Source organism: Balaenoptera borealis (assembly GCF_965194805.1).
Source record: "Balaenoptera borealis genome assembly, chromosome: 18".
NCBI lineage: Eukaryota > Metazoa > Chordata > Mammalia > Artiodactyla > Balaenopteridae > Balaenoptera > Balaenoptera borealis.
Window position 1 is genome coordinate 26,163,844 of NC_138877.1, and position 20,049 is coordinate 26,183,892.

The 20,049-nt window shown below is 42.8% G+C and overlaps 1 long non-coding RNA gene across 1 annotated transcript in view; it reads right to left on the reverse strand.

The window, feature by feature from the left end:
- Positions 1-8,780, reverse strand: part of LOC309615702 — a 49,566-nt gene extending 40,786 nt beyond the window's left edge. The window contains exon 1 of the long non-coding RNA XR_014236980.1: positions 8,293-8,780. This is a non-coding gene — a long non-coding RNA (uncharacterized lncRNA). The remainder of the gene's footprint in view (positions 1-8,292) is intronic.
- Positions 8,781-20,049: the final 11,269 nt, after the last annotated feature.

Genomic DNA, 20,049 nt, shown 5'->3' on the forward strand with positions numbered 1-20,049 from the left:
GTGCGGGGCCTGGTGTCCCCAGCCCCAGTGACCTGCCTACCCTTGTCACTGGGAACTGTCACAGGCATGGGGTGTTCACTATACCTGGCCACTGAACCTTCCTTACTTGTTGCTCCCCTTCAAGTGACCCAGCTGCTAACTAGGGGTCCTGGCAGAACCCTGTCCTGCAGATTTCAAAGCTCAGGGGGCTCGTGAGCACAGACCCAGGGTGACACTCTGCAATCTGTGAGCCAGTGGCATTGGTCTCAGTGAAATGAGACCAACTGGTCTCTGAAATGCTTTTATGCTCCACGGGTTTACTTTGCAAAGGAAGGCCCCAGGCAAAGACACTGACCTTTCTCTGCCTTTTACTTTGAATTGCATTAAAATCGGGATATTTTCCCATTTTATTCACAACCCATCTCAGAACAATAAACACCTCAAGAAAAACCAGTAGCTCTGGGAGCTTCACAGCAGGAACATTATAACTCAAAACTTATGATTCTTTGTTCCCAAGGGAATCTGTTTTCAAGGATAAGTAGTAATTGATTTAATGTTAAAATAAATGCAAAATGAGTAACCACACTGAAAGTCTGACATCACTGAACAAATGGGGAAAATATTTTGTAAAATGTATTTATTTATTAAGCATTAAACTCTAAGACTGCTACAACTTTGGGGTGGCAGCCCAGGTGTCTAAGGAATAAAAACTGGGATGAAATGACTCCCAAGGTAATTCACCTCACAGCGTCTAGTGAGTCAAGGCAGAGCCCTCAGACTGCAGACTTGCTGAATGGCAGGTGCTGAGTGCTTGTCTTAATTGATTACCAACCTCCACTCCCCGAGAGCTCATTCATCCGCCATCCATTCAGAGATCGTTTACTGAACTCTCCTCTGTCACATTCCCCTGTTTTAATTTTTTTCATAGCACTTGTCACTCTTTGAAATTATTTTTTATCTATTGGTTCTCTTTTTTTTTGGTCTGTCTCCCCCCTGGAATGTGAGCCCCACGAGAGCAGGGACTTTGTGGGCTCTTGTTCGCTGCAGACCCTCCAGAACCTAGAACGACGCCCGGCGTGAGTGGGAACAAAATACACGTGTTGTAGGTTAATGCCATCGTCATGAGCTTCCATCCTCACTGACAGGCAGGTTGTGCTGCAGAGCTTGAGTTCAAACTCCAGCTCTGCTGCTAACTAGCTGCATGGTAGGCAAGTGATTTAACCCTCCTGTGCCTCCGTTTCCCCATGTAACCACCGGAGTGTGATAATGGACCCTCTCTCTTCCCATCCATTGAGTTAATATATGTGAAGTACTCAGGATAGATTCTAGCATATAAATACTCAAGAAGCAGTAGTTATAATTATTGAGTCAGGACCAAGCCCAGGCAAAACTGTTTGTCTCCAAACCCCACCCTCACCCTCACTGTTGCTGGTCTGGTCTCTTCTCATTTTCAGCCCCATCTGATGGAGGTGCCTGGCGTTCTTAAATCCCCCCAGCTTCTGAGAGCCTCCCACTGCACACGAGCCCGGAGCACCTTCCAGGGCCATGCACCATGCTCCAGAATGAGCCTCCAGCTCCAACACTTCATTTCTCCACCTAACACTCTCCATCCCATTGCCTGGGAACCAAAAGATCTGGGAAACCAAGCTGCATCAAAGTGTGCAAACAAATCCGCTATCACCCCTGACAAATAGTTCCCGGACAGATGGTGACTAGAATTATCGTGATGATCATTTTGTAACATATAAAAATATTGAATCATTGGACTTCCCTGGTGGCACAGTGGTTAAGAATCCGCCTGTCTATGCAGGGGACACAGGTTCGAGCCCTGGTCTAGGAAGATCCCGCATGCCACAGAGCAGCTAAGCCTGTGCACCACAACTACGGAGCCCACATGCTACAACTACTGAAGCCCGCACACCTAGAGCCTGTGCTCCACAAGAGAAGCCACCGCAATGAGCAGCCCGCGTGCTGCAATGAAGAGTAGCCCCCACTAGGAGCAACTAGAGAAAGCCCGTGCTCAGCAATGAAGACCCAAAGCAGCCAAAAATAAATTAAAAAAAAAAAAATTGAATCTCTATTTTGTACACCTGAAACCAATATAATGCTGTAAGTCAATTATACTTCAATTAAAAACAAAAAACAAAAAAACCAAGCTCACAGATAGAGTGGTGGCCAGAGGCAAGGGGTGGGCAGTGGGAGAAATGGGTGAAGGGGGTCAAATGTACCAACTTCCAGTTATAAAATACATAAGTCCTGAGGATGTAATGTACAGCATGATGACATATAGTTAATAATATTGTATTGCATATTTGAAAATTGCTAAGAGAGTAGATCTTAAAAGTTTTCATCTCACGCAAAAGAATTTTCTGGTAACTGTGTGTAGTGACGAATATTAACTAGACTTATTGTGATGATCATTTCAAAATGTGTACAAACATCAAATCATTATGTTGTATACCTGAAACGAATATAATGTTATATGTCAATTATACCTTAATTAAAATAGAAAGATAGGTAATTTTTAAGGAAAAAAATAGTCCCTGGACCCTCCCAAGTGGGCAGTGGAGTGAAAAGCTCAGCATAAGTGGGGTCAGCTGAAGGCCCAGCCCCATGTCCTCAAGAGCTCCTTCCCCTGGGGACCTCTCCATAATGACCTCTGTCATCATACATGGCCTCAGAGGGGCTGGCCCAAGTGCAGGCACAGGACTGTCCCCGTTTCCCCACAAGACAGCGGAGGAAGGTTAGAACATCTATTGACTTTCCTAAGGCTCCAGGATGATTAGAGGACTTCCCTGGTGGTCCAGTGGTTAAGACTCTGCACTTCCAGCGCTGCGGGCTCGGGTTTGATCCCTGGTCGGGGAACTAAGATCCCACATATCACATGCTGCGTAACAGCCAAAAAAAAGAAAAAGCTACCTCATATGGTGGTTGTAAGGATTAATAATAAAAAAAAAAAGAACAATTAGTGTCTCCATTCCTTGGTGCCACTTTCATGCTGCATCCTCAGCTGGGTAGGGGGATAAAGAACTTCCCTCCACCCTCTTACGTTCTGTACCTGGGCCTGAGAATTAAATTGACATAAGACAGATTGACAGGAGAAAAGCATACAAATTTGATTTAATATTTTCACATGTACCTGGGAGTCTTCTAAAGGAAAATAAAGACCTGAAAAAGACGTTCGTCCCAAAAGCTTATATACCTTTTTACACAAAGAATGATAAATCGTGGGGTTGTGACCACACAGGAGCTTGGGTTTGGGGCAGTAAATTGTGGGGCAGTGACTAGGAAATATAAAGGAGAAAACTAATGAAAGATGAATTGTTTTAGTGGGCTGGTTTGTACAGATCCATTTAGGCATTACCTCCTGGTCTCCAGTGATAAGAATATTCTCTGGTAAGGGGAGGCCACCTTTCTCAGGGGAAATTTTATGACCTGCTTTTAGGTGAAAGAGGGCCGTCAGGGAACCCTTCCTGCCTCTGCTATTTTTCAAGTGCCCTCAGCTCAAAATAATCAAGATGCCAAAGCAGCATATTTGAGGTGACATGTTCTGATTCCCTTCAGCTGGAACACTCCTCCCTCTCTCCTTCTCCTGCCTACGTTCACTCACAGTCTGTGTCTTCAAATCTGTATAGATCCACTTCCTCCAGGCAGTCCTCTCTGATGGGACAAGTCTGGGCGGGATCCCCTTCTTATGCCTCCTGCCCAGGTTCCTGCTCACCCAGCATCCTAGTCACCTGGTTCCCTGTCTGAACCCCCGAGAGCGGGACCACAGCATCTTACCCATGTAAGATGCTCTCTCCATCACCAAGCACAGGGCCCAGCATGGATCTAGTTTTTGGTTACTAACTATTGAGCTGTTAACCTAAAATTTATTTAAATGCTCAGATGATGTGTTTCTTTGCTTCTGGTTGGAAATTCAGCAGCTGAATATTGCTTTAAAAATTGATTTCCGTGAAACATGAGAAAGTGAAGAGCTTAAGGGGAAAACAGGAGGAATTTCCCCTCTGTCGTGCTACCTGCAGCTCCCAGGCTCTGCCCACAGACTCTCCTCCACAGCCAACTGCTGCCTGAGAGACTTCTAGGCGGTGGAAATAATCCACAGTGGGTTGGACTGAACTGTTCCGGCTGGGGCAGGCGCCAACCGCCTCCTCACACACTCGTCAGGCTGCGGTTTGGTGGGATGGTTCCCGGCCTTAAATTAAATACCTTCTTAGACAATGGGGGGGGTGAAGGACGGGTCCTCTCAGAGGAATCCCCCGCATCTCGCTTGGCCACACCCGGTGCACCGGGATGCCAACCATTGGTAAACAGCTCGAGAAGGCCTTGCACTGTGTGGATACATGACAGATTCTGCCTCGTGCAGGGGTTGTCCTCACTTACTCTACTGGGAAGAAGCCAGCAACGTTCCCTGAAGAGACAAGGAGAGAGAGAAGAGCTCCTTGCACTGTAGCCGTGAGAACCCAGCATGCCTGAGTTAAACGTAGTCTGTCTGAGACCAGACAGAAAAAAAGTTAAATATCTTTTTAATATATATTTTTAAAGGTGATCTATGCACATTGTGAAAAAAAAAAAATCAAGTAGTACAAAATCTAGTGAGAAGAAATCTCCTCCCACCTGGGATCCTCCAAGACTCTAGCACCCTCTCGTTCCAGGCTCTTTCAAATATGTCATCTCGTTTCATCTTTATTTTATATATTTTTAAAATTTTAAATGGACTTTTTTAAATTTTTTTTTTCCTTTCAGTGTTATTGAGATACAGTTGACATACAGCACTGTATAGGTTCAAGGTGTACGGCATCATGACTTGACTTACATACATCGTGAAATGATTATCACAATAAGTTTAATGACCATCCATCACCTCATACAGATACAAAATTAAAGAACTAGAAAAAAACCTTTTTTTTTTCTTGGGATGAGAACTCTTAGGATTTACTCTTAACTTTTATGTATAATATACAGCAGTGTTAATTATGTTTATCATATTGTACCTTACATCCCTCATACTTATTTATCTCATAACTGGAAGTTTGTACCTTTTGACTGTCTTCATCCAATTCCCCTTCCCCCCACCCCTCACCTCTGGTAACCACAAATCTGATCTATTTTTGTGTGGGCTTGTTTGTTTTTGAAGTATAATTGACCTACAACACCATGTAAGTTCCTGTTACACAACTTAGTGATTCGGTATTTCTATACATTTCAAAATGATCACCACGAGTCTAGTTACAATATGTCACCATACAAAGATATTACATAGTTATGGACTATTTTTACTAAATGCTAATTTTATTTTATTTTATTTTATTTACATATTTAAAAATGAGTTAATTAATTAAACAAATGTTAAATAATAAAAACGTTCATTCTCCTTGAAAAATATTAAAACATGATAAAGGTTTTAAAAATAAGACTGACAAAAGATTGAAATAAAATAGAAAACTAGCAAAATGCTAACAGTCAATGATGGGGCTCTAGGTGATTTTTTTTTAAATTTCATACCTTTCTATTTTTTCTAAAAATTCTACCATAAATAATATTGTTATATCATTAAAAAATCACTTTAAAAAAAAGACTTGTTGGGGTATTTTTGACATACAACAAACTGCACACATTTATGTGTACAATTTGATACATTTTGGCATGTATATACACCTGTGAAACCATCACCATAATCAAGATAAACAATATATCTTCTCTACCTCAGACCATACACAAAAATTTACTCAAAATGAATCAAAGGCCTAAATGTAAAGCTAAAATTATAAAAACACTTAGAGGAAAGAATAGATGTAAATCTTCATGACCTTGGATGAGGCAATTGTTTCCTAGATATGACACCAAGAACACAAGCAACAAAAGAAAAAAAAATAATAAATTTCACCAAACTTTAAAGCTTTTGCACTTCAAAGAACACTATAAGAAAGTGAAAAGACCCACACAATGAGAGAAAATATTTGCAAATCATACATCTTATGAGGAAATTGTATCCAGAATATACCAAGACCTTTCATATTTAAACAATAAAACAACCACCCAAATTTCAAATGAGCAAATTTGAAAAGACATTTCTCCAAAGAAGATACATAGATGGCCAATAAGCACATAAAAGTATGTTTTATATTATTAGTGATTAGGGAAATAAGATATCACTTTAGACCCACTAGGATGGCGATAAGAAAAAAAACAGACAATAACACCTTTGGCAAGGATGTGGAGAAAATGGATAGTAAGTTGTAGCCACTTTTTTACCATCAAACAAAGCTGGTATGAACATTTGTATACAAATCTCTCCTAGCAGTGTCTTTCAAAGCGCAAACGTTTTTAATTTTGAAGGGGTCTGATTTATCCTTTTTTTTTTTTTTAAGGATCTTGCTTTCAGTACTTTATCTAAGAAATCTTTGATTTATCATGGAAATCTAAGAAAGCAAAGATCACAAAAACCCTATGTTGGGACTTCCCTGGTGGTGCAGTGTTTAAGAATCCACCTGCCAATGCAGGGGACACGGGTTCAATCCCTGGTCTGGGAAGATCCCACATGCCGCAGAGCAACTAAGCCCGTGCGCCACAACTACTGAGCCTGCACTCTAGAGCCCGCGAGCCACAACTACTGAGCCCATGTGCCACAACTACTGAAGCCTGCACGCCTAGAGCCCGTGCTCCGCAACAAGAGAAGCCACTGCAATGAGAAGCCCGCGCACCGCAACGAAGAGTAGCTCCGGCTCGCCACAACTAGAGAAAGCCCGCGCGCAGCAATAAAGACCCAACGCAGCCAAAAATAAATCAATAAATAAATTTATTTTAAAAAAAACAAAAACCCTATGTTTTCTTCTAGGAGTATTATAGTTTTACATTCAGGTCTTATTTTGTACACATGGATATCCAATTGTTCCCACATCATTTGTTGGAAAGACTGTCTCTCTAATACTTTCAGCTGGCTCTTTCCCCACCCTCAGCTAGTTTCCTCACATACATGCTTCTGTATTCAATACTTCAGTACTCAGTGAAAGAACTAGAATTCTTTTTTTTTTTTTCTTGCAACCAGACTTTTCTTTTTCCTTTTTTTTTTTTAACTTATTGTTTTATATTGGAGGATAGTTGATTAACAATGTTGTGTTAGTTTCAGGTGTACAGCAGAGTGATTCAGTTATACATATGCATGTATCTATTGTTTTTCAAAAGGTTGTTACATAATATTGAGCAAAGTTCCCAGTGCTATACAGTAGGTTCTTGCTAGTTATTCATTTTAAACAGAATTCTTTTTCTGTGCATTCTTCTCTCCTCTTGGTCTCCCCAAACTCTCAGATCCAACTCCTCAACTCAGGGAGACCAGCAGGCTCTGCCTCAGTTCCCCTCCCTATGCTGCAGCCTGGAAACTCTCTTGAGACAATAAACTGGAGCAATCGTAGGGCTCACCTTGTTTATTTGCCACATCTCAGGGATCACCCGTACTTCCTTGCCTGATCTGATTGCCAATATCTTAAAAACCATTGTTTCATGTAATTTGTCTGTTTTCTGTTATTTCAGGCTCACAAGAGAGTAATTCCTGTTGCTGTTACTGCATTTTGTCTAGAAGTGACAGTTCGAGTGAGTTTTTTAAATTGACTGCTAGATTTTGAGTGTAAGTATAAGGAGGTCAATCTCCTCTGGAAGATCAATTTTCTAATTAAGTTCCAAGTCTAGAAAGTTGGAGGGAAATAGTCACTATAAACATTGAAATTCATATCACTCCCACTTTCCAGGAACGTGGTGCCATTTTGCAGAGAGAAGTTGTCCACACTGGTGTATCTAAAGAATGTGGTAAAATTGCCTTCTCTGGAGGTTCTAAAACCTTCTAATGGTTCCTTTCCTTTCTCTTATCAAAACTCTACTCAAATTCCAAGGGAGAGTCATAGCTGTTAAGAGGACTAGCCGCTATAACCAAACCTCAGCCTAACACCTGCAGTGTTTTCCTACAGGAATATAAATCTAACCTAAATAAATGACCAAATAATATACACACGTAGAATAAATATGGATAAAATACACATTTTAAATAGTGCATCCTGAGGCAATATCAGTGCCTGTTATAATTCCATATCAGATATATTTTGCATTTGGTTTTTCAGTTCTTATTCTGTTTTCCTCATGCTCCCTTCTGCCCCTCGCTGGTCTCCTCTGCTTTTTTCCTGGTTCTTTCTTCTCTCCTGCCTAATCCTCAGAGAACCCTGGGTGCACTCACAGGAATGGACACACTCAACCTCAGCTCAGAGTTGCCAGACAGCTTTGGACTCCACCTTCCCAGCCAAAACAAAGAAAATTAAAACTCACCTTTAATTAGATCACTGGTGTTTTTACTTTTAATATATTAGCACATTCGCTGCTTATTTTGGCTCAGGTTGAAAAATCAACCTCTAGCAGAGAGAAGAAAGATTAATAACCATTGTGGATGGCATATTGTGCCCCTGGTGTTTTATATATGTACATAGAATGAGCAAGTGTCATGGAACGAAATCATAAACCGACCTCCCTTCATAACCATCCTGTTGGGCTAGTTTTTCTCCTGCCCTGGATGAAAACTCAGGTAGGTCTCAGGATTCTTCTGGCCTTCCAGTGAGAAATTAGAATGCCCAGTACCTTATAATAGTCAAAGCCCAACTTTTTTTAAAAGCCCAATGACTAGCCTTCCCCCACAGCTCAGCCTTATTGTAGGCAGAAAGCCTATAGCACAGAGGGGAGATATAATTACCTTTTCTCTTTTCCTCATCTTTTTTCCAATTTTACTCCACTTACTCATCCTTACCGTTTTGCTAACCATCATTTCTGAGCCCTCCTGGGTCAGTGGGTGGGGAGAGAGGGAGGAGGGAGAAGTGGGGCATTAGAAGAAGGAAAGTTCCTCCTTTTCAGGTGCTGTCATGAGCTGACTTTGCTCCCTCTGGAAGGAGAAGGTGTTGAAAGCTGGCATTGGGGTTCTTTCTAGTCTCATGGGGCAGGTGTGGGTTCTTAGTACATGCCCCCAATCAGCGGGACTCTCTTGCAGTCCCCTTGACAAGAACATGTACATCCATTGTCTAGATGATCTAGATGAAGAAGAACACCCCAGATGGAGGGAACGGTGAACACAAAGGTCCTGAAATGGGTGCACACGGTTCATGTCCAAGGAACAGAAGAGGCCCATTTGACTGGAGCACAGGGAGTAGAGACATAAGTGGGAGGAGATGAGGGCAGAGGATAGCGGGGACTGGAGCACGTGAGGCCTCCTAGACCAGGACCCTGACTGTACCCTGGGTGGGGTAAATGGGAAGTCATGAGTGTTGACGGGAGGAGTGACATGATCTGACTTTGGCTTTGAAAGGATCACTCAGCCCCTGTGTGGAGGATAGTTTTGGGAGAAAGGGAAAGTGGGAAAGACTGAACATTTGGAGATTAACTGGGAGGATTTGCAATAATCCAAGTAAGAAAAGATGATGGCTTGGACCAGAGTGGAAGTGCTGGAGGTAGTGAGAGGTGAATGGGGTATATTTTGAAGATTAAGTCAATATCATCCATGAAGGATTGGATCAGGAATGTGAAAGAAAGAATAGAATCAGAGCTGACTCCAAAGTGTGGGACGTTAACAAGTGGAAGGAGGGGTTTGCCAGAGGAAGAGTGCATATTTGAGATAAAGATGGAATCAGGAGTTTGTCTGGACAGATTAATTTGGAGATAATGTTAGGTAGCCAATTGGCAAAGTCAAGCAGGCAGCTAGGGACATGAGTCTGGGATCCACCTAGAGACATAAATCTTAGAATCATCAGCATATTAGATGTCATTTAAAGTCATGCAACTGAGTTGATCAAATGGGAATGAAAGTGAATAAAGAGGAGAAGTCCAAGGGCTAAGCCGCAGGACCTCCAACCTTCAGATACAGAGATACAGAAAAACAGCAAAGAGACTGAGAACAACCGTTAGGAGGAGAACCAGCGGTGTCCCGGAAGCCAGGATGAAGTAAGCCTTCAGGGATGACCAATTGTTTCAAATGCTACCGAGATCAAGAAGTTGCATTGACCACTGGCAACACGGGGGTCATTTGTGACCTTGGCAATGACAATTTTGGCAAAACAGTGAAGACTGATTTAAGTGTGGCCAAGAGAGAATGGGAGGAGAGGAAGCAGAGACAGTGAGTGAGACAAATCTTTTGAGGACTTTTGCTCTAAAGGAGAAAAGAGAGGTGGTCGCTGGAGGAAAACGTGGGGTGAATGGAGGTTCGGAGTTTGGTTGTGTTTGTTTTTCAGGTAGGAGACATTAGAGCGTGTTTGTGCATGCTAATCAGAATAACGCAGGACAGAGTGGAGAGAATTGCCAGCGTGAAGTGCTTAGGTGGTCAAGAAAGGAGTAGATCTAGTGAACATCAAAGGGGCTGGTCCCATGATGGTCTAATTACAGGAAGGAGGGCAGAGTAAGCAGGCACCAATACAAGCAGGATGGTGGAGGGAGCATGTGGAAATTCTATTCATTTTCCCAATGAAATACAGAGTGAGGTCACCAGCAGAGAGGGAGGAGGGAGGAGGGAGGAAGAAAGAAGAGAAGGTGTGAAATAGCAGTTTAGGAGAAAGGAAAATAGAGTCAGATTGCAGGGCAAACCAAGGGCCCACTTGAGTTATGGCATTAAGTGAAATCAGGCAGCAAGGGTGTGCACGTTTCTCCAGTCTCTTCGGCGACCCCAGGGCAGACATGGAGTAGAGACACTGACTTCAAAGAAACGCAAATTAAGATAAAATGCCATTTTTTTCCCTTTTTTGGCCAGGCTGCGCTCGGCGTGGCATGTGAGATCTTAGTTCCCCCACCAGGGATGGAACCCACGCCCCCTGTATTGGAAGCGCAGAGTCTTAACCACTGGACTGCCAGGGAAATCCCAAGACAAAATGCCATTTTTAAAAAATTCACTTTAACAGCAGAGATGTTTAAAGTATCCTCAAAGTATACTAGGGAAGAGTGAAATAAAAACTCTCACACATATCTGGTAAGAGTATAAATTGGTACAATTAACTTCAGAAATTATTCCCTGACTCTTAAAAATACTTATTTTGCACTTCTAGGAATCTATTTCAAGAAGACAATAAAAACTAAGAAAAAATGCGCACAAGGATATTTATGCAAGTATTATTTATACTTGGGAAAAATTGGAAATAATTGAATTACTAACATTAGGGGAGGAGTAACAAAAATAACAGGATAACCATCTATGAAATAGCAACATTCATTGAAATTGATGTTTACCAAGAGTCTTTAACAACATGAAAAAATCCTTAAGATATAAAGTTATGGCACTAAAAATAGTCAAGATAAAATGCATTTTTAAAAGTCACTGGGAAAATACCAAAATGTTCATTGTAATCATCTTTGAGTAGTAGGATTATAGCTGACTTTCATTTTCTTCATTATTGCTTTCTGCATTTTCCAAAATGGGTATTTCTGTCATAATCAGAACAAAAATGCTATGTTTAAAAATATGGTCCATCCTTAAAGGATTGGATGGATTTGAAGACATTGGGGTTCTTTCTAGTCACATGGTATCCTCACAGTCTCACATTTCAAACTGTGCAAATTCCAGGTACATCCAAAAATTCCCTCCCAAGCAGTCTCAGTTTACCTCATCAGAGTTGAACATTCTAAAGCTTTAACCTGAAGATAAAATGTAATAATTCATTTACAATGAACTATGTATTCAAGGTATAATAACAGAATCTTGTTCTAGAATGATTAGTGTCTCCTAACTCTTTTTTTTTCTAGACTTGCCCCAGCCCTTCTCAGAATTTGAAGATGGCCTTCTGGACTCAGGAACTTTAGACTTCAGCAGATATCCTAACTAAGGTTTGTAAAATTCTTTTTTTTTTAATTGAAATATAGTTGATTTACAATATTGTGTTAGTTTCAGGTGTACAGCAAAGTGATTCAGTTATATATTTTTTCAGATTATTTTCTATTATAGGTTATTTAAAGATATTGAATATACTTCCCCGTGCCATACAGTAAATCCTTTTTGCTTATCTATTTTATATATATAGTAATTAGAACACTCCCTCACACCAGATACAAAAATAAACTCAAAATGGTTTAAAGGGGACTTCCCTGGTAGCACAGTGGTTAAGAATTCTCCTGCCAATGCAGGGGACACAGGTTCGATCCCTGATCCAGGAAGTTCCCACATGCCACGGAGCAACTAAGCCTGTGTGCCACAACTACTGAGCCTGCCCTTTACAGCCCGTGAGCCACAACTACTGAGCCCTCATGCCACAACTACTGAAGCCCACACTCCTAGAGCCCATGCTCCGCAACAGGAGAAGCCACCACAATGAGAAACCCATGCACTGCAACAAAGAGTAGCCCCCAGTCAACACAACTAGAGAAAGCCTGCACACAACAACAAAGACCCAACACAGCCACAAAAAAAGAAAGATATATTAAAAAAAAATTGGTTTAAAGACCTAAATACAAGACATGACACCACAAAACTCCTACAAGAGAACATAGACAAAATATTTTCTGACATAAATCCTAGCAATATTTTCTTAGATCAATCTCCCAAGGCAAAAGAAATAAAATTCTTTTACTTATAAATTCAACAAAGAAGTGCCTCAAAAGGAACTTCTACTCATGTATCAGTCAGCTATCACTGCATAACAAACAACCACAGAATTTCAATGACATACAATAATGAGCATGCATTTCACTCATGCACTTGTGTGTATTGGCTGGAGCCAATATGATACCGGCTGAGCTTACTGGGCAGCTCTAAACCACAAGTTGAGACCAAATCTGCTCCATGTGTCTCTTATCCTCCTAGGACCAGTGGGCTAGCTTGGCATGTTCTCATGATGATGGCAAATGCATGAAAAAATAAGCCCAACCATGCAAGTACATGTCAAGTCCTTGCTTGTATGTCTGTTAACAATCCATTGGCTAAAACAAGTCACTTGGCAAGCACAAAGTCAAGAACAAATAAACTCTGCCTCTCTAGTGGAAGGAACCAGAGAATCACACAGAAAAGGGTGTGAAATCAGGGAGAAGTGAAGAATGAGCCAATAAATCAATCTACTATAACCAGGAAAGAAAGAAAAACAGAGAAAATGCAAACACGAAAGGTGGAAACTAATTTAAAAAGAGTAAATTCTTCAGTCAAAGTCTAATCATGGACAGTTCCTATTCCTAGTTACTTTTTCAACACCTCTGTTGAAACCCAACCCCCAAAGCCCCAATATTCAGTCCCTGAGCATTTCTCAACCCCATCTCCTCCAGAGGAGAGATGGGAGCCAGAGATACAACCTCAGTGGGTCAGCGGGTTAATGGACACCATCCTAGAGAAGAAATGCAAACCTTGGCTTTTCTCTATCCCAGGAATATCAGACACTAAAGCCTCTTCCAGCCCTGTAAGCCAGCCTCACGGCCATCCAGTCTGCCCTGCACCCCAAAGCCCCATCACAGTGATGAGGAAACAGGTCTAGAGGATCACTTCTTCAATCTTTCCTGGAGGCTAAAGGCTGAAGCCCGAGCTACGTGCTATTAGGCTCCTTCTAAATGGGAGCCTTGGGGATTCTCTCATTACAAGGGGACCACCATTTATCTGAAACAGAAAAAGCAGCATGCTTTAATGCCATTAGACTATGCTTAATGAAAATTTCTCCTTCTCCTTCTCCTTCTCCTTCTCTCCCTCTCCCCCTCCCTCCTCCTCTCTTTCTCTTTCTTCCTTTCAAGCCCACTTCCAAAGCTGACCTGAATCTCCAGCAAAGGCTCTGAACCAATCCAACTACACAGCTTGGGGCCCAGAGAGGCAACATAGAAATGATTTGCGTTCCCACGTTATACTCACATCGCTCACAACAGTCAACGGTTCTACATTCTGCTCTGAAACATGGTTGTTAAGGGGATTTGACTCTAGGTTCAGACAGACCTGCATGGACACCTGTCTCCTCTCCTCACCTACCATGTGAACTTAGGCAAATTGCTTAACCCCACAGGTTCCTCATGGGTAGAATGGGGCCAATAACAGTGGCAAACTCGTAGGACTATCGTGGATATAGTGAGATAAAATATGAAAGTGCTTAGAAGAGTGCCTGCCACATGGTCCACGCTCAATCAAGTGCAGCTGTAATAACTTGATGTGGAAACCATAAACCTCCAGTGGGAAGACACTCAACCCTGGTGAACTCTGAGGAGCAGGAACCCCAGATCGTGAATCTTGTGTCTACAGTATTTGGAACACTTGAAATACTGGTTCCCACTGTGGAGGTAAAAGGACAGCGTTTGGGCCAATCCGGAGTTAACCACTCCTGGGTACTCAAATGTTACAATGGGGATTTTTGTGGTCTGAGCAATACATGCAAAAACGCAGGTGGCTGTGGCCAGTGAACTTAAACATGAAGCAACAGTCACCCAGCAACAAGCCAGGAACACCTGTTGGTGTCTGTTAGACGCCACCCCAGGGCACAAACCAGCTCTTTCCTCCTGCATCACTGGGTGGATCGACAAACTTTTTCACGTGACTGATTAAGATACTAGTTGTCATCACAACTTCACTTTTTTTTGTTGTTTGTTTTTGTGGGTTCTTTTTTTTTTGTTTTTTTTTTTTTGGTTTGGTTGGTTTTTTTAAATTGAAGTATAGTTGATTTACAATGTTGTGTTAGTTTCTGGTGTACAGCAAAGTGATTCAGTTTTACACACACACATATATATACACATATATATATATATATATATATCCTTTTTCAGATTCTTTGCCCTTATAGGTTATTATAAAATATTGAGTATAGTTCGCTGTGCTATACAGTAGGACCTTGTTGTTTGTCTGTTTTATATATAGTAGTGTGTATATGTTAATCCCAAACTCCTAATTTATTCCTCCACAACTTTACTTTCTAAAAAAACTGTGCCTCCTTTTGGTAAATTCAATGTATTTCCTAGCACCCTTGATTCAATTTGATAAAGATGTGTGGAGTGTTTGCACTGTGGCAGATGCTGTGGGTATTTGAAATGGAGAAAGAATGAAAGTAGGCTTTTTTCGAGTTCTTGCTATGATTAAACAAACTTGTGGGTGTTGTTTATGAATCCCCTGCTCTACTTTGTTTAAGGAGGGTAGATTCAGAGAAAGATCATTTGTGTGACTAGGAGTAAGAAGGTAAAATGGGAAATACTAATGCTTCATGTAAGAAAGATGAAGCCATTTCCATGGCCTAAAACAACACAGGTGGATTTCTCACTCCCAGTGCGATGTTCCTGGTCAGCCTATGGCTTCCTTCCACGTGGTGATTCAGGCACCCAGGCTCCTTCCTTCTCGTGGACCTGTCATTCCTTGTGGCCTCAAAGTCCCCTGCACCCTAACTGCAGAGGGAAAAGATCATGGAGAAAACCCACCCACTTCTTAAACGCTCCCTCCCAGAAGCGACAGATTCATCCTATTCACATACCACTGGCAAGAGTTAATCACGTGGCCACTCCTGGGTACAGGAAGGCACGAACACGGAATCCTCTTTCCTGTTGGGACAGCAATAATTCCCCAAAGCATAAACTTTTGGTAAGTAGCTAGCTACCTATGTGTATGCAGGTTCGTCCATTGCTATATTATTTTGCCTATTTCCCCCACTCTGACGTGAGCTCCAAAAGAGCAGGGATTTGTCTTTGTTCATTGTAGAATCCCCGGCTGGTGGTGATGCCGGAACTGAAAGTTGGAGGAGTTGCCCAGGTGGAGAGGTCAGAGAAAGGCCATCCAAGGGGTGGATGGCACGTGAAAAGGCAGGAAGTATGAGGGCGTGGTGTGTTAGGAGAGCTGAATCTGCCTACTCTTGCCAGAGAGAAGAGCGGAGTCTGGGCCAGGGCGTAGCAGGAGCCTGAGTGCAGGGCCCAGAATGGGCAGGGCCCTGGCCTCAGGCTAAGGAGTTGGAATATATCCTTAAGTACCGCACAACTCAGAAATTCCACTCCTAGGTATATACTCCCCCAAAAAAGGAAAGAAAAAAGAAAATTATGTCCACACAAAATGTTCATCATAGCCAAAAAGTAGAGGCAACCGAAACATCCCCCAATAAATGAATGGATAAACAAGATGTGGTAAATCAATACAATGAAGTAGTACTCAGTCATAAAAAGGAATGAAGGACTGATTCGTGCTACAACTTGGATGAACCTTGAAAACATTACCTAAGTGAAAGAAGCCAGACACAAAAGACCACATATTGTATGAGTCCATTTATATGAAATATGCAGAATAGACAAATCCAAAGAGACAGAAATAGACTAGTGGTTGCCAGGCTTTCAGAGGAAAGGGGAATGGGGCGTGAGGACTAATGGGTACTAGATTTCTTTGGGGGGAGATGACAATCTTCTGGAATCAGATAGTGGTAATGGTTGCCCAGCTCTGTGAATATACTAAAGACAACAGAATCGTACTCTTTAAAAGGGTGGCCTCTGTAGTACGTGAATTACATCTTAATAAAGCTGTTATTTTAAAAATCTATCCTTAGGACAATAAGAAACCATGAAAGTTTCAAGCAGGTGATGATCACGTGGTCAAGATATGACACTGGTGGTTATGTCCACAGTGGATTGAAGAGGATGGAGAACAGAGCATGCAGCCTGGTCCTCCCAGTGAAATGTAACAAGCAACTGAACTAAGGGCCCAGAATTAACACCCCCCCAGGTGAGTTAACACTGGGTCAAAAGACAGAGAAAATGGAGAAAGCACAGAACCAGCTTTGCGGCTCTCCCTGTGAAACCACATTTTCTAAGCTGTGCCAGCAAAACATGCACAGAGGGACTTCCCTGGCAGTCCAGTGGTTAGGACTCGGCGCTTTCACTGCCGTGAGCCTGGGTTTGATCCCTGGTCGAGGAACTAAGATCCCCCAAGCTGCACACTGAGCGGCCAAAAAAAAAAAAAAATGCTCAGAGCCCGAGAAGTACCAGGCATGCCTCTAGTCCTACTTCTTACACTTGAGGAGCTGCTGGGTCGCTATGCCACTCATGCTGCTGGCACAGGAATTCACCCCCCAGGCTGTTTGTCTTTTCAGCACCAAAACATGGAGCAAGTTTCCAAGGTTCTCACCCCTGACAATCTATGTTGTGCAACTCTGGCTGCTGGCTCTGTGGTTGACATTTGGTCATTTACCTTTTAAAGTATTAATAAGTAAATGCACATATCGGAAAGCTATTTGCATATCCTTGGAATAGCAGGGAGACACGTTTTGCGAATTGGTAGGTAAGTGATCCAGGCAGCAAATTCAGTACCTGCCAAATTTGATGCCCTGCCCTACACCAAACTCTACAACTCAGTTGGATTTCACGAACACCTACAGTGTGCCAGGGACCAAGTGATACGGAATGGATAGGAAAATGATCTGTGTTCTTAGGAAGCTCATAGGCTGGTGAGAGAGAATGACTCTGAGGCAGATGGGTGTGAGTTTATGGAAGTGCGCTGATGGAGGGATGCGCGTGCATCTAGCCCGCGGGGTGGGGAGAAGCCATGGGAGGCTTCCTAGAGGAACACTTCCAGCCTGGGAGGACTCCACAATCTGTGGGCCCTGAGGCTGGCCTTGCATCTATCAGCTCATGGGGTAACTTCCTGGGTGGGAAAACTCAGTGGGCACACAGAATAAAGGCGGGCGGTGGGGGCGGGCGTTTCTGGGATTGCAAAGACGGACCAAACATGAAGACTTTTCAGGTAATATTCCAAGACTAGAGAACAGGAAAATACAATCTATAGTTGCATTTGGGAGTTTGTTGACTATGAAGGGCCCCCGAGGGAGTCTCTTAGGCTGCTGAAAAGGTTCTATATTTTGATTTGGATGATGACTGCAGGAGAGAGAGAGAGAGAGAGTCTTTAAGACTACACTGAAGAACAAAACGAAACCCTAGGCCTACTACAATAACTAGACTTATTCATTATATTTTTTTAATAGCACAAAAATTATTTATCATATAGTTCCTCTTTACAAGTGGTTTTTTTTAATTGAAGTATAGTTTATTTACAATGTTGTGTTAGTTTCAGGTATATAGCAATATAGCAAAGTGATTCCGTTTTTTATATATATATATATATATATGTATAAAATATATATTCTTTTTCAGATTCTTTTCCATTACGGTTTATCATAGGATATTGAATATAGTTCCCTGTGCTAAACAGTAGGACCTTGTTGTTTATCTATTTTATATATAATAGTGTGTATCTCTTAATCCCAAACTCCTAATTTACCCATCCGCCGACCTCCACGTGTTTTCATCTGTGTGATCTCATTTATTTCTCTGAATAAGCCTCAGCTTATTCAGGACACATATTTTATGCCAGAAACTCAAACTCCAATGCATTAAATAACTTGCTCAAAAATCATCCAACTAGGAAGTAGCAGAGCCAGGATTTGAATTAATTCTCCTAGCTCATAATTCAGCTGTATTCCTGTTACCCAAGCTAGTTTAAAAATTGGGAGCTATTAATGTCACGTTCTAACCACAGGTCGTGCCAAGAAGGCCCAAGAAACATCTCTTAGCTGCTTCTGACACAAACTCCTTTCAACTCAGTTCAGCCAAGCCTCGGTCCAGCCTGTGCCAGGCACAAACCAGCACCTGGGGGACCTGGTGTGAGGGGACATCATCTACACCTTCCAAGAGCTCATGAGCTAGTGGAGAAGACAGGTTGTGCACACCTGGTTATGGCCGAAGCAGAGTATGAAACAGGGGCTACGCTAGACACACAAAGGGCCATGGGATGGCAAATGAGGCCGCCGTGGTTTTCAGTTGGCATTAATTTCATACCCAATAAGTTTGACTGTCTTGGGAACCAAGCTGGGCAGCTGCCAAGCTGGCTCCTGGAAGAGCTGGTTCTATATACTTCTCCTGGTAATTCCTGTCTCCTCTTTTCCACATATTCCCTGAGCCTGGCCTGGGAAGCAAAGGGAGCCTGGAACTTCACTCATCAGCCCCTTCCCTGGAAGTCACATGTTACTATAGCAACACTGACCTCGGTTCTGACATTGTCAGGCACCAGCTGGAAGGTTGGTGCAAACACTGGGTTTCACTGACAAGGGGCAAAGTCTCTGAAATCACTGCCTGATCAAAGTCCCAAGAAAGCCAACCTCTGACCCTTGAGGGGCAGGAGGCCAACTAACCCAGATTTTTCCCGAGGGCCAGCTGGTGTGATAGGAAGAACATGAGCTTAACCCAGGTGAACCCAGAAGTGGTCCAACTCTGCCGCTCTGTGATGCCAGGACCTAAGCCTCAGTCCCTCGTCTGCAGACTGGGGATGATGACGTCTGCCTCACGGAACTGCCCTGAGAATGTGATGAGAGCACCTTTGTCAAATGCCTCACACGTGGTGCTCTTGTAACTGGCCCTGAATTCCCGCCATGAGGAGAACTTTCAGAGCGTCTCTTTAAAAGCTCTGGCCAGGATTCACTCAATATCTCATTCACATAAACATCCCTCTTTGAAGATTACTTCACACTCCTTAAATGCTAGACTTATCTATTTAAATCCCAGAACAGGATGTCTTCAACTTCGGAAACCCCAGGGTGACCTCGGAGGCCATTGTGCATCCCTGGAAAGGGTGCAGTTCACGTGACAGTCACCTCACTCCATGGCACAGATGAGACGCAGCTGAAATGGTGACTTTAGGTGGGGCCTGCCCTGCAGGCTCTGTGGACAGCCCAGCCACGCAAGTGGAATTCAGTTCCCTAAAGTAGAACAACAGCTCAGGAGGCCCGCAGGGAGGACCAGAGACCTGGGAGGGACAGCCATGGGACAGGACAGAAAAGCCTTAAGAGGTCAAGGACCCACCTTCATCCTTCACAAAGGGTCTTCCCTATACCCTTCAGACAAATGATACTCTATCCTTTAAAAATGAAAAAGTGTCAACCCTCCTGCCCGCTCACTATCCGATTAGTGTGTCCAACTTAGCCAGGATCCCTATCCATCCTGGTGATATGGAAAGAGGTGACAGCTTCAATTGCCATTCAGTCTTTTAGGGAAGCAGGACAATGGAAAGGAGGGCTTGTGTTTCCCGACCCCTCCACCTCCCCTCAGACCATCCCCAGGTTCCCTGTGTCTCTCTTGGATCGTGGAGCC